Source organism: Equus przewalskii, chromosome 1, assembly GCF_037783145.1.
Source record: "Equus przewalskii isolate Varuska chromosome 1, EquPr2, whole genome shotgun sequence".
NCBI lineage: Eukaryota > Metazoa > Chordata > Mammalia > Perissodactyla > Equidae > Equus > Equus przewalskii.
The window spans coordinates 35,113,613-35,127,709 of record NC_091831.1 but is presented as its reverse complement, the minus strand read 5'-3'; the positions used below and the strand labels follow the sequence as shown (position 1 = coordinate 35,127,709).

General features: G+C 42.2%; 1 protein-coding gene across 6 annotated transcripts in view; it reads left to right on the top strand.

Moving 5' to 3' along the window:
- PLCE1 (phospholipase C epsilon 1) overlaps positions 1 to 14,097 on the top strand; it is a 294,616-nt gene that overhangs the window by 35,368 nt on the left and 245,151 nt on the right. The gene's annotated exons all lie outside the window — the stretch shown is intronic.

Below are 14,097 nucleotides of genomic sequence, written 5' to 3'. Positions count from 1 at the left end.
TCTACCGTGTAGCTTATCCTTGTTTTTAGATTGTAAGGCCTAAAGGAACTTAAATCTGGTTTCCTCCGTTTTTCACTCAGTGCTCCCAGTTTCTTTCCTCTTAACGTTTTTTGTGCCATGGACACAATTTGATGAAGCCTGTGGACTCAGAAGAGTGCTTTAAAGTGCATCAAATGAAATACAAAGCATTATAAAGGACACGGATTATGTGGATGTATGTTTATCAAGATATTTTTTGAAATTGTCATTAAGAAGGCAGGTGCTTCTTTATTAACACACTAGCTAATAGCATCCAGCAACGTGATAACTACAGTAATTTCTAAGTAGTGATCAATGTAAGGAGGGAATGGTTTGCCTGGGACTTTCCCAGTTTTAGCGCTACAAGTCCCGTGTCCTTGGACACTCCTCAGTCCTGGGCAAACCTATGGGCACTATGTCATCCTAAATATAAATACTATTTTAGGGTCTCTGCCATGACTGTAATATATAGAAATGTCTGTTGCCCCTATTAATAATTGAATGAAATGCTAAATTTCTGTTTGAGATTAATAAAAATATTTTTTTTTAATCTAAGTTTCTGGGCTCTCTGAATTCTATCCATGGTCCCCCCTCTTTAAGTTAAGAGTCCTCCTCTAGAGATGCTCACTATCGGGCTGCCCCATCTTCGACCTGATCCTTGCATCTGAAGCCAGCACCATGTATACTCTTGGCTTTTTCTTCTCCTGGCTAAATAGCCCTGCTTCCTTCAACTGTGCTTGATGGGGAACTGTTTCTGAAACTCTCATGTTCCGGTTTTTCACAATTCCTTGAAACCTGGCCCTATAAATAAACTCCCAAGCTAGAAAAACATCCTTTTTATTGAAATGTAGCTAGTATATTTTTACTTTCCTCATCATCAATCGTGGTAGCTATAATTTACTGAGCATTTTACATGTGCCAAGCATTGGGCGAAATAATTTACGTTCTTGATTTTGTGCAGGCACCTCAACTACCCTGTGATATTGGTTTGATTATTAACCCCGTTGTATTGCTTAGAAAACGGAATGTCAGGGAAGTCATGTAATTTGTCCAGGGTTGCTTAGAAGTCGTATAACTAGGATTGTAATCCAGGCAGCCCACACTCTTAGTTTCTTAAGATCCACAAAGAAATAAATTTTAGGGTAAGCTTTTAAAGGAACCGAAGAATTCTGTTCATCTCAGCATCTGTTGATTGAGTAGCCTCACTCCCTGATGCATGTGGCATCTCAGACATGGCCGTGGTCAGTAAGATGGTTCTAACCCTGGTTATGTGTTAGGATTACAGTGTCCACCTCCCACCCCAGACCCTCTGAATCAGAATGGCTAGGGTAGGGCACAGCATGGATATTTTTTTCAAGGTTGCCCTGGTGATTCTATGATTCTGTAGAGTTGACCACACTGACTGGGAGCTTAAACTGAGCTCTTTGCTTTTTGGTCAGGACATCTTGGGACTGTTCACTCTGTCCCAAAGACTTTGATGCTGTTTGGGCTCTCAGGAGTGTCAAGGCTGACCTGGGAGCCTGCCTGAAAAGTGAGCCTGCCCGCCCTTCCCTCTGTACATTTGACCGACCATTCACCCCAGCAATGTCACAGATTTGTTTTTGAATCTTTACCTGATCCCTCATGAAACCTGAGTCAGGAGGCAGTGTCAGCCACCCAGCTGCTCCCCAGCTCTTCAGACTGAATTTTATCCAGCAGGGAGAAAGGTGCTCATCACAGGCACTCGTGTCCTGCCTGCACTATGATGACTCATCTATGACTTTCCCCCACCACAGCAACACATCATCCCACTTAAAAGTGCAGTGATTTTTAAACTCATGTACACTTGAAATGGAAGATTAAGAACACAACAGAGATTTAAATATAGCAAAGTGAATGGAAGTAGATTGCTTGAGAACAATTATTATAGTTCCCCACACACTTATACAGGCATGAGGGTCATGAATCTGGAGTAAATTTCAGAAGAATTTATGGCATACCTGTGCTCATTCTTCCTGTTTCTGGAGCCTTGCTCTTTTCTGAGAATGTTCACAGGTCCCTGGCTCAAACCTGCTCCTTTTAGTCAGAGGCCCAGCATGGGGAATTTCCAATGAAAAGAACTGAAAAGATCATGCAAATCATTTCCTCCCTGCTTCCTATTCTCTGTAGCCTGGGGGGAGTTGTCACACCACTGTCACAGTGAGCTCAGGAACTTCTCTCTCCTCTGTTGTGACTGGGTTTCCAGGAGCATTTTTATTAACCCGTAAATGAAGCTGGGGGATGGGCTGACCATCCTCCTGTCCTTTCTTAACAGAGCTTTCTGAAAGGGAGAGTCCTTTTTGAACATTTAAACCATACTATGGCAGGAATGAATCAGTATTTTCTAAAGTATGGTCTTCTGTCTATATCTTGGTTTTTTTTTTTTTTTTTGAGGAAGATTGCCCAGAGCTAACATCTGCCACCAATCCTTCTCTTTTTGCTGACGAAGACTGGCCCTGAGCTAACATTCATGCCCATCTTCCTCTACTTTATATGTGGGACACCTACCACAGCATGGCTTGACAAGCAGTGCATAGGTGTGCACCCGGGATCCGAACCGGCGAACCCTGGGCCACCAAAGTGGAACGTGCACAGTTAACCGCTGAGCCACCGGGCTGGCCCCTGTATCTTGTTTTTTAGTTTAGACTCTGCTGGAAATCATTCTCAAAAGTTGCACAGATGAATTATAGCCACTTCGCCCCAGCTCCTATAAATTGTTCCCTTCACCTAAAAAAGGCAGACCCTAGTGCTATGCTCCTGGTCCTATTTTCTGATTATTCCACGTGTCCATCCTGGTTCCCCAGTCAGGTTGTAAATTTGTTAAGGGCAAGAAATGGCCCTAGCTTTTTTCTGCTCTCCATAATGCAAGCATAAGGCTAAGTATATAGAAAACAGGACAACGTCATGCTTAGAAACATGGTGTGTGGAGTCGGTAGGCCTGAACTGAAAATGACTCAGGCAATTTGTTTAATGTCTTTGTCCCCAATTACCTTATGTGTAAAGTGAGAAATGCCACTATAAAGTCATCAGCATCGTGCCTGGCGGGAGTGAGTGCCGCTCTTTTCCCTCTGGCGGTTTATTGCATGCTTTGTTGTGAACATGGCCCCATCTCCTCCTTCTTCTCTTTGGTAGCTGCTCACACAGGGACGTTTCCGGTGGTGTGAGTTTGAGTGTATGTCCTTCAGTCTATGATGTGGTAGCTTGAACAATCCTTCCCACGCGTTTAAAGTATGTCTTATTTGTCCATTTAGTTCCTTTGCCTCACATGAAAAATTTTTTTCTTGTATCCCTTCATCAAAACGCCCCAGTTAATTTATATTTGCACAGCTGGGCAGAGGAGAATGGATTTGCATGGGAGACATTAATGAGGATTAATGTTTGTTGACTGACTAACCATCTTGGTATCCTCCTCCCTCTGCTTGTGAAGAATTAAAACCCTACTCCTTACCCAGTTACAGCCACCCTCCCTCTCTCCTGCTTTCGACAGCATATTTTGGCTAAAGTCTCCAGGTTAGAAGTTGGTTACGGGTGTTTTTCCTTTCAAAAAATTCTCTTCCTGCCTAAATTTTGGGGAGTTTAGGTCCCTAGAGTTATCCTGAATATGAAGTACAAGAAGTTCCTGCCTCTGCTGGCATCATTCACGTAACCTGAGTTCCGCGTGCCCCGAGTGATGGAACGTGGAGAAAGTGAGGGTGACTGGGGCAGACAGTCCACCAGCTCCTGTATTATCGTTTCATTTATTTCCCTGCCTTGAATCCACGAGAGGATTTACCGTACAAGAATATGTACAGCAAAATAGAAAAAATGAAGTTTTATTTTTTTTAAAAATCAGACTAGAAAAACTGTAAATTTAAAAGGAAGGTCAAAACCAGCTTCTATGTTGCTAGCTCCTTTCTTCCTCTAAAATGTGTCTTTCTTCACATTTATTCTACTTTCTAGCAGAGAAAGTTAAACTTGAGACGCAATGAAAATTTTTTGTGTTTAGCATAAATATCTTTGTCAGTATGTATGTCCTTGATTCTAAATTTTCTGTGTTAAATGCTAAGGGACCGACTGATAATAAATTCATCTTCTAAGTTGTAACTTTTATGGATGATCAGATATCCACTGAGCCCTGCTGTCCAGTGTTGTGACTGATGGCTGTTGAAATAGCAACGTGTCTTGTTTTCTTGTCTGGAAATTCGGTCTCCCTGCACCTTGGGTACAATTTGGACCTTGTAATAATTAAAATTTCACAGGGTGTGCAGGCTAAGCTGAAAGCTTGTGCTTGGTGACATGCCAGGCCTCCTCTTCCATTACTAAGGGTATGTCAGGTTCATGACATGGGTATAGGATGATGCTGGCCCCTTCCTGCTGAGCACAGTGAAAGGGAATCCAGCTCCCACAGTAAACTCCTGTGCAGCATAGTCACGTCCAGCGCATCAGTGGAAAATGTGACGGGCTGTCAGAGGCCAGCTCTGTGATGATTGGATGACTTTCCCTTCTAAGCTGCATTGAGGCAGTTTACGATAAATTTACTTCCACATCTCTGTAGTTACACCAGCTCTTTGGCTAGGATTTGGCAAAAAATGGAATGAAGAACACTGACCCTGGACTCTAGTTTAAAGTGAATGTATTCATGGCCACTGTTTTGCTCATAGTAGCCTTGGGACAGTGTCAGCATGAGAGTTTTTTTGTTTAATCCTTTTCCCCAGATGTCCTGCATAGCAGCTGGAGAGGCCCCATCCCCGGAAATGGGCCCTGGTTAGACTGTGACCTGAAAAGAATCAAAACCTGTGGGCAAGGATGAGTCCATCAGGTGGAGCTCTGATCTGATCCACACGCTGCAGTTTTACACAGTAGGCACTCAGGCTGCCCATAGAATGACTTCCCCACGATCATAAGCGATAGGAGTGTCCCTCTCCCCTTGATCCCTCCCTGGGTGCCGATTCAAATACAGCAGTACCCCTGGGGTTGGTAGGCCTCCTAGAGTGGTGCAGAGCTTTCTCTCCTGGTGACCAAATGATTCCGCCTTCAAGGACTGAAGCATCATCGGGGGTGAGGGGTGACCATCCCCCAACCCCTCCATGACTAGAATAACTTGTGGCTCAGACAGAGCCCTCCCTGAAAAGCTGTTCTCGGACAGTAGTGCTGGGGTCATTTTCTGGCCCTGAAGAGCCCCATGACGCCAAAATGGTGCCAGTGGTTCTTTGTTCTAGCGGCTGGCCCGGACACATTCAGAGCCTCAGATTAAATGTGGGTCCTGCGGAGTTCAGCATCCCAGCCCCTAACCCCAACACTTGGCCCTTGAGCCCCAGCCCGTTCCCTCTGGTTTAGGCCATCACCCCTCAAGCCCTTTGGAGAGAGCTTAGCAGAAAACCACCTCAGCCTTCAGCAACACGAAGACACGATCCTCTTTCAAGTGTGAGGAGAGCCCATACTTTGAAACCCAATAGCAGGTCTCCTTAGAGGGCAAGAGAAATGCTTTGATTTCTTCTTTTTTTTAACAGCTTTATTGAGATATCATTCACGTACCATACAGTTCACCTATTTGAAGTATGTAATTTATTGGTTTGGGTATGTTCACAGATATGTGCAACCGTCACCATAATTTTAGAACATTTTCATCACCTCAAAAAGAAACCCCATACCCTTTAGGAATCACCCTCCGTTCCCCCAGCCCTTCCTCCTCCCCCAGCCCTAAGCATCCACTGATCTACTTTCTGTGTCTATAGATTTCCCTGTTCTGGACTTTATATGAATGAACTCACATAGTATGTGGTCCTTTTGACTGGCTTCTTTCACTTAGCATAATATTTTCAAGGTTTGAGGTTCATCTCTGTTGTAGCATGTATTGGTACTTTGTTACTTTTTACTGCTGAATAATATTCCATTGTATGAAAATACCACATTTTGTTTATCCATTCATCAGTTGTTGGTCATTGGGTTGTTTCTACTTTTTGGCTATTATGCATAATGCTACTATGAACATCCATCTGCAAGTTTTTGTGTGGACATGTGTTTTCATTTCTTTGGGGTATATATCTAGGAATGGAATTGCTGGGTCATATGATTGTGTTTAACCTTTTGAGGAACTGCCAGACTGTTTTCCAAAGCAGCTGGACCATTTTACATTCCCACCAGTGGTGTGTGACGGGCTGCAATTTCTCCACATTCTGACCAACATTTCCTAGTGTCCATCTTTTCACTTATAATCATCCTAGTGGGTATGAAGTGATATCATATTGTATTGTATTTTCCTGATGGCTAATGATATTGAACGTCTTTTCAACTTATTGGCCATTTGTATATCTTTGGAGAAATGCCTATTCAAATCCTTTGCTCATATTTTAATTAAGTTTTTTTTATTATTGGGTTCTTTATATACTCTGCATGTAAGTCCATTATCAGATGTATGATTTGCAATATCTAGATATAGATATAGGTGTAGGTATAATGGATGACAGTCAAGAGAATGGCAAATAAGGTTTACAATTTTAATGCACAGGGAAACTTGTTAAACATTTTCTTTGGACATTGATCTCATTCTCAGTCTTTCTCACACTAACCCACCAGCAACAACTTTCAAGTAAAATTTTTTGTCTTCGTTCTCCCCTACATTTACTCCAAAATCCAATCGGCATAGTTTCTCCCTCCTCTTCTGCCTAAACTTTTTATTATGTAGGTTGTTTTTCTTATTATCCAATTCTGCATTCCAGAATCTGGTTGGGAACCAGATTGTCATCTGAAAATTTGTGCATCACAAAAAGGCATCCGAGGCAGTGATGATTGAGGTCAGCACTTCACATTAAGGTACTCCATTATCCACAAGTGTGGGCAGGGCCAGGCCTAGGGTGAGACATTGAGGTACCTAAGGTAGAGAATTTAAGGAGGCACTCACTCTCAGAATCTCGCAGGGGCCAATCCTCTACTTGTTAGTGAGTGCCTCCTTAAATTTTGAGCCCTAGGCACCTCACTTGTCTCACCCTAGTCCCAGCCCTGGGTATGACAGTCTAAGAGATAATCTATGGTTTAGAAATGCATATCATCTTCCCAGTTCAGGAATGACATTGACTAAACCCCATATACCTTAATACCTCAGATATTCTTAAGATGTAAGCTAAGAATGTTTACTCATTTTTAAAGGGTTAAAAAAGTCAAAAGAAGTAGAATGTTTCATGACATGTGAAAATTATATGAAATTCAAATTTCACTGTTCACAAGTGACGATTACTGGAACACAACCACAGTCATTCCTTTGTGTATTTTCTGTAGCCCCTTTCTCCCTGTTTAACAGCAGAGTCGAGTGGCTGCAATCAAGACTGTGTGACCTGTAGAAACTGAAATATTTCTTGTCTGGTCCTTTACTGCAAAAGTTTGTCTACTCCTGGCTTAGAACACCCCTCTCTACCTGGCTAATTCCTACTTATCTTTCAGTCCTGAACTTGGATTTCATGTCCTCTCCATGGTCTTCCCTGCCAGCCCCTTCTCCCACCATGGACCCCAGCCCAGATTTTCTGACAGTCAGTGTTCAATACATACTTCTTGAATGACTGCCTGTATTATAAATAAAGAAAAGCATTTTCCACCTGCTCCTGATGTCTCCTTCTCTCCTTCCCCAGACCCAGCGCAGACTTGTTAGCTGTCCTCCCCATGACCCTCAGAGCTTGGAACCAATTTCTTTGTGCAATACCTAGGACAGAATCAGAATTTTCCATTGACATTCAAAAGGGTCTTTTTCTGTCCTGTGAATCCAGAAATCCATGCTTTTCACCTCCAAAGACTTGGCCTTGAGGACAAAGAAGGGACATATTTGGACCTCCTTGTCCCTGGCCCCACGTTTCAACTGGCTGTAAAAACCCTTGGGAAAGTTTCCAAACGTTGTGTGTTTATAAGGGGGCACCTGAGACTGGTGTGATCTGCAGTGGGCCAGCAAGGAAAGAAAGCCACCTCCTCTCAAGACCCCGGAGCTCTATCCCTGCCCTTTAGAACCCAATCCTTACAGGTAGGGATTTCCGCCATGGACCATAGGGAATCCAGCTTCTCTTTCTCACTGGTGGTCAGGGATGGGGTTGGTGGTAAAATGGATGGGATGGCATGCTGTGTTTGTTGGTTGGAGAGATCATTCTTGGAGTTTGGAATGTGTTGGGCCAGTTCCTTCAAACCATCTGACCCACAATACCCTCCATAATAGACTTGAGGCAGCACTCCACTCCCCCCGCCAAAAAAAAACATCCATTACCAGTTCCTGCTTTGCCATTAACTGGTTGTGTGACCTTAAGCAAGTCACTTTAAGGTCTGGGATTTTAGTGCCTTTGGGGGGAAAAGAAAATGAGCGCAGATGTATTCATTGCCTGCTGTGTGTCAGACACTGTGTATATAATTTGCATATATTAACTTGACGAGTTGTAAGTTGCACGTTTCCTCTTAACTCTTAAAGCCCAGCAGTCTATGACTTCCTGATTTAAGTCCTGACCCTGGATTTTGGGTTGAGTGAATATTCTACCTCCCTCAGCAGTGCCTGCTGGAGGTTTGATTGGGGGGGAACCTTGTCACTCCTCCAGCACGTGGAGAGATGCTCCTTCATCATTGGCTAAGCCCTGAAATGCCGGCAGCAGTAAAACGGCAAGCACTTAGTGAACTCCTATTGTGTGCCACGCGTTGAGCTTCCCAGACGTCTTTTCCCTCCTTTCATTCTCATAGCAGCTGTCTATGAGGTCGATGCTGTGAACACCCCCATTTCATGCTCATTAATCAGTAACATGACCAAGGTCACACAGTGTCAGGACTCGAACCCAGGTCTGGCTCCCCCCAAAGCCCAGGCTTATAGCCACTCCTCAGAAGTTCCTCTGGAAGATTCTGATGTAACTCACCCCTATAACTTGGCAGAGGTTCTGTTCTCTTATTAAATGTGCAAATGTTGAGCTGGATGAGTCCTGGAGCTGTTTCTGCCTTCAAATGGGAGCTGGGTGTGACCTTTGGATGAAATGGGAGACATGGGGAACAATACCAATTTTTAATGTGAGGGGTGTGTTGGCTATTGAAATAGCTAAGATTTATTTTTATGACTCAGCCTGCTAGGGGGAGGAAACCAAGCCCGAAGGTTTGAATTTTTTACTGAATTGCTGTAATTTAGAAGTACGTTTTAAAAGTTTTATAAGTAAGTAAGCAAGAACAAAGTCCAAAGCAAACTGCACATCTGACTCAGAATCTATAGCTTATTCATGATCATGCTGAAATGACCAAAACGAGCGGGAACATAATTTAGTATTTTTCCATTTTAATTTAAAGTTTTCTGTGATCTTCAAGGGTTCTGACCAACTGAGCTGAGTATGAAAAACATTACTCAGTAACATTTCTTTCCATAGTCACACCATTAATATGAAGTGTTCACCTACTTCACAAGGTTGTGAGGCTGCAGGAAAAATTAAGCTGGTTGTGTATTCAAATGCTTGCTAAATGGTTCTTAAATGTCCCTGCAGTTGTAACTTTTCTCCTCTTACTCTCTGCTGAGGATTCGGAATAAGAGACCTGGGAAGAAAGGAGGCTCAAAACCCACTGTGGACGCAGCACAACAAAACCCGAGTCTGCTGTTTCCTTTCATAAATGCTGCAAGCAGAGGGTAACCTGCTCGCCGAAACCCGACCCTTTGGTTTCTGTTTCTTGATGCTGGCCTAGTTTTAATCACTTCGTTTTCAACTTGAGATTAGGTAACTTTTACCTCTGACACCTACTTCGTCTTATCCCTGTGTTTTAACAGAATAAGGAATCAATTTGTCCGTGGGTCATGTTGAGTAGCCCAGTTTCAGAAAGATTTAGCACCAAATTATAAACGGTGACACTTGAACAGTGAGTGTAGATGTGCCTTGAGAGCCAGCGTGTGGGAGTTTGGCAGTTGGAAAGCCCCATGGCTTCAGTTTTTCCAGATAGTGTACCCTTCCATCAAATAGTCATTTCTTAGCCTTGAAAAACTCTTTTCTAGAAAATGGGAAAAGTTCATTTGAGTTCTAAATTGGTGAATGTAAAACTTGTTTAGTAGCAAATGCATTATTTTTCTCCTTAATGAGGCCAAGAAAATAGTCTCAGGCCCTGGATGGACCAGCCGCTTCTCCTTTTGATGGCCACAAACCAAATAAAGGCACTGTAATGATGGTCTGACTTTGGCATGACTGATATTTTGGGAGGGTAATGTCATTATTGTGGCGACCATATTTTCCAAATAAAAAAGTTGGGAACTTTTTATTGAGAGAAGAGAGGGGCAGAATATTTGAAATGGAGACTGGCCCAGGACATCCAGAATGAACGGGCTTGGTAGCTCTTGATCACAATATGAAGGAAAAAGAATGTGAGTGAACTAGGACAAATCTAATTTGTTGCTAGGAAAATCAGAAGCTCAAAATGAATGACTTGATAATGGTGGTAAAGAAATGTCCACATGTAAAGCCAACACGTTAGAAGCCCAAAATGGAATCCAGCAAGTGTTTTTCTCAAAGTTTTTGTGTTTTTTGTCTTTTTGCCAACTATTTGGTAGCTGCCGTGCTTTGGAAATACGAGGGTAATGAAATAGATTTATTTTAAATACCTGGACACGTTCAGCTAAATAAGTGTTGTTTCTTTCCAAGGAATCACCTTGAAAGGCTGTCTCCATTTTCCATTTATGCTGCCATTATGCATAACATCTTAATCCCTTGAGCTTGGATTGAGATTTTAGAAACAGTGCATCAAGCATCCTCGCTAATGCTGGTTTAGGTCAATATTGATGTGTGTCTATGAAGCGTAGGATTGGTTTTATCACGGGTCTTACAAACTGACTGAAGATGGAAGGTGTCTGGAAATGTTTTGAGCAAAGGTAAAATTCTAAGTTCTGCATACAGCATAAACTGGAACATAAACTTGGCCATTGCTTCCCAGTCTTGCTCACTACTTTCCTTCAGTGTCTAATGGATAGTTCCGAGGAACGCACAAACCCATATGTACCTTTGGTTTGGACTCAGCCTTGTGGGCACAAAGCTCATGCCAGATTGAAATTTCATCTCTCCCGCCCATCTTGGCCAGGTGCCCTTATACAGGGCGCAACATGCTCAGCCATACATGGTGATCCTGGGTAGGACCATGTGGAACAGAATCAGAAGAGCTACTCAAACCCAAAGCTGCAATTGTTTTTCTCTTGGATTCGTATATTGCACAGTGGAGTCCATTGAGTTCCAATGGTCTGAAATACAAACAAATTAAACTGGTCCAGCATGAATGCTTTTCTAGGTGAATATAAAATAAGTATCTGATAATTTTATGAACTGTGGAATTCTTGATCTCGAAGGCCCATCTTCTGTAACCTTATTCAGCCCCTCGTTTTGTGGATAAAGTAGCCAAGGCCTCGACAGGTGAAGTTGCTCAACCAGGTTCGTGTAGCTAATGACAGAAGACAGAACTGAAATCTGGATCTCTATAGACTCTGTCTCCTCATCTCTAAAATAGTATAAAAATACACGATACAGCCTGTCACATAGTAGATGCTCTGTTAATGTCAGCTCATTCTGAACCCCACTGCCTTCAGGGTTCCTGGGATTCAGAGATTCCTGATGCAGCACTTGCCCTGGAGGAGTTCATGGTGAGATGCTGGAGGCAGACATGCCCATGCTATCTTTGATTTATTCCTGTGTTTTCCAAGATTGTACATAACTGATTTGTGCATAGTTTTTCAGGTTTTTCCTGTGTTCTCTGGTCCATTCAAGTTTTCATGGCTTATCCTGTCTTCACTTCTTTAAGAAGCTGGCTCATCTTGTTGCAATAACATTGTCAGTTCTTTAAGTACTCAGAGATGTCCTTTTAATTTGCATGTAGCCAAGTTTTGTGAGTTCATCTCTCCCCTTAGGCTAGTTTCTTTCCATCCTTCACTTGGCAGGTAGCTCTCTCTAGTTAATGACTGTAAGTTCTTCAAAGCATACGTCGGAGCAGCCGTGGGATCCCTCCCAGTCTCTCAGGAGGATATTTTTTCCCTTGTTCTTTTTCTCTTATTTATGGGAAGTGGAGCCAAATGTGAGACACTGAGCCCAGCAGGAGGGGCCGGACCTGGCCTGGGAAGAGCCAGTATGGCCAATGCTGCAAGGAATCAAGCCAGGAATCCCAGGCTCATGAAATATCAGCGCTGGAAGGGCCCTGGAGACCATCAGATCTAACCCTTCATTTTACGGAGAGGAAAACTGAGGCTCAAAGAGAAGCAGTGGCCTTGCCTAGGTCTGCTCAGGCATCAGTTTCAGAACCAGGCCTGGAACCCAGGTGGCTCTTGAGCCTACTCTCCTGCCCTCTGCCAGAGGCCAAACAGTATTTCTGACCTAGAGGTGTGTCGTTGAACCGATTCTATCACAACAGTTAAGTTATTGAAGGCTTAAGGCTCCATAGTGGCTAAGCGAGCGTGGGAGCCAGACTGCCTGGATTCAAGTCTGACCCTGTCCTTACCAGCACTGTGACCTCATGAAAGTTACTTAAGCTCTCTGTGCTGCTGTCTCCTCACCTCTAAAGTGAGGATAATAATTTAACCTTCTTTGAGTTGTTGTAAAGATTAAGAGATTGTTATATGTTAAATGTTAAGAAAAAGAGGTTGTTATATGTTAAATGTTAAGAAAAATGTTCTTAATTTTAAAGCGTTTAGAACGGTACCTGGCACTACTGCTGTTGTTTCTCTTTGATTCTTAAGCTTTGATTTTTAACCAAAATTCTGTATTATTTCCCTGAAAATACAGATTTTTCTCTAGGGACCCTGACAGAATAACTCTGAATTGTGAGATATAGTCTCTAAGTGCTGCAAGAGCAGCAGGAGGATTTGTATAGTCCGAGAAGGCTTCCCGGAGGAGGTGGGATATCAGCTGTGTCCTGCCAGGAGTGAGAAGGCAAAATGTTCCATCATAAGAAAACTGACCACCTTTCTCCCTTGCAGGAGTCCATGTGACTTATTCCAAATATATTCCAAATATAATGCTAATTTCAGAGGCTTTTTGCCATTTCGCCGTAACCATTTTTTTCCCCAAAGAAATTACTACCTCTAAAATTTTAAAGTGATGTAATTTTTCTCAATAGAATAGGAATTTTCTTGTTTTGTTTTCAAAACAACTATTGTGAATATTGCCTCCTATATTTTGCAGAAAGTTGTTGATGGCATCTGTTGATATGAGGGGGCAAAGAGGACCAGTTTGTTTATTTATTTGTTTGTTTATGTATTTGGTCATTTTCAATAATAAAACACTCATAAACCTTCCAGCCAAAACTAGAGCTGAGACCTTGAAAACCCCTATATCTAGCTGTATGAGTCCCTTCTTTTGGCCATTCCACACCTCTTCCTGTCCCCTCCACCACCGTACCATCATCGTGTATCCCCCATGTCCGTCATTCCTTGACTCCCCTTTGTATACAGTGTTGTTGCGTCTACATGTATTTTTAAGAACTATACATTTTTAATAAGTGCCACTGAATTGTACCCTTTAAAATAGTTCCTTAATTGTATGTTATGTGAATTTCACCTCAATAAGAAAACTATATGTATTACATTTTAGTTGTTTTGAACTTTACATAAAGGTATACTATGTGTAATCTTTTGAGAATTTTTTTACATAACATTGTTTCTGTTTCATATATACTGTTGTATGTCGCTGTAGTTCCTTTGTTTTTATTGCTGTATAATATTCCTCGGTGTAACTATATCATAGTTTGTGCATGTGTTCTCCAGTTGATGGACATTTAGAGTGTTTTCACATTTTTAGTATTTTAAACAGTGCTTCCATGACCATTTTTGTATATGTTGCTTGTTATACATTTCCCAAATTTTCTTTTGGATATATACCTAGAAGTGGAATGGCTGAAACCTAGGATACGTGCATATTCATTTTGGGAGATAAGGGTAAACTGTTTTCTAAAGTGCCTGCACCTTTTAGACTCCATGCCCCCTGCCCCCAGTGATGTATAAAAGATTCTCTGGATCAACCTTCCTCTCTAATACTTGACATTTTTCAATTTGTTATTTTTGCCAATCAAGCAGGTTTAAAAATATATTTCCGTGGTTAATTTTGCATTTTCCTGATCACTAATGAT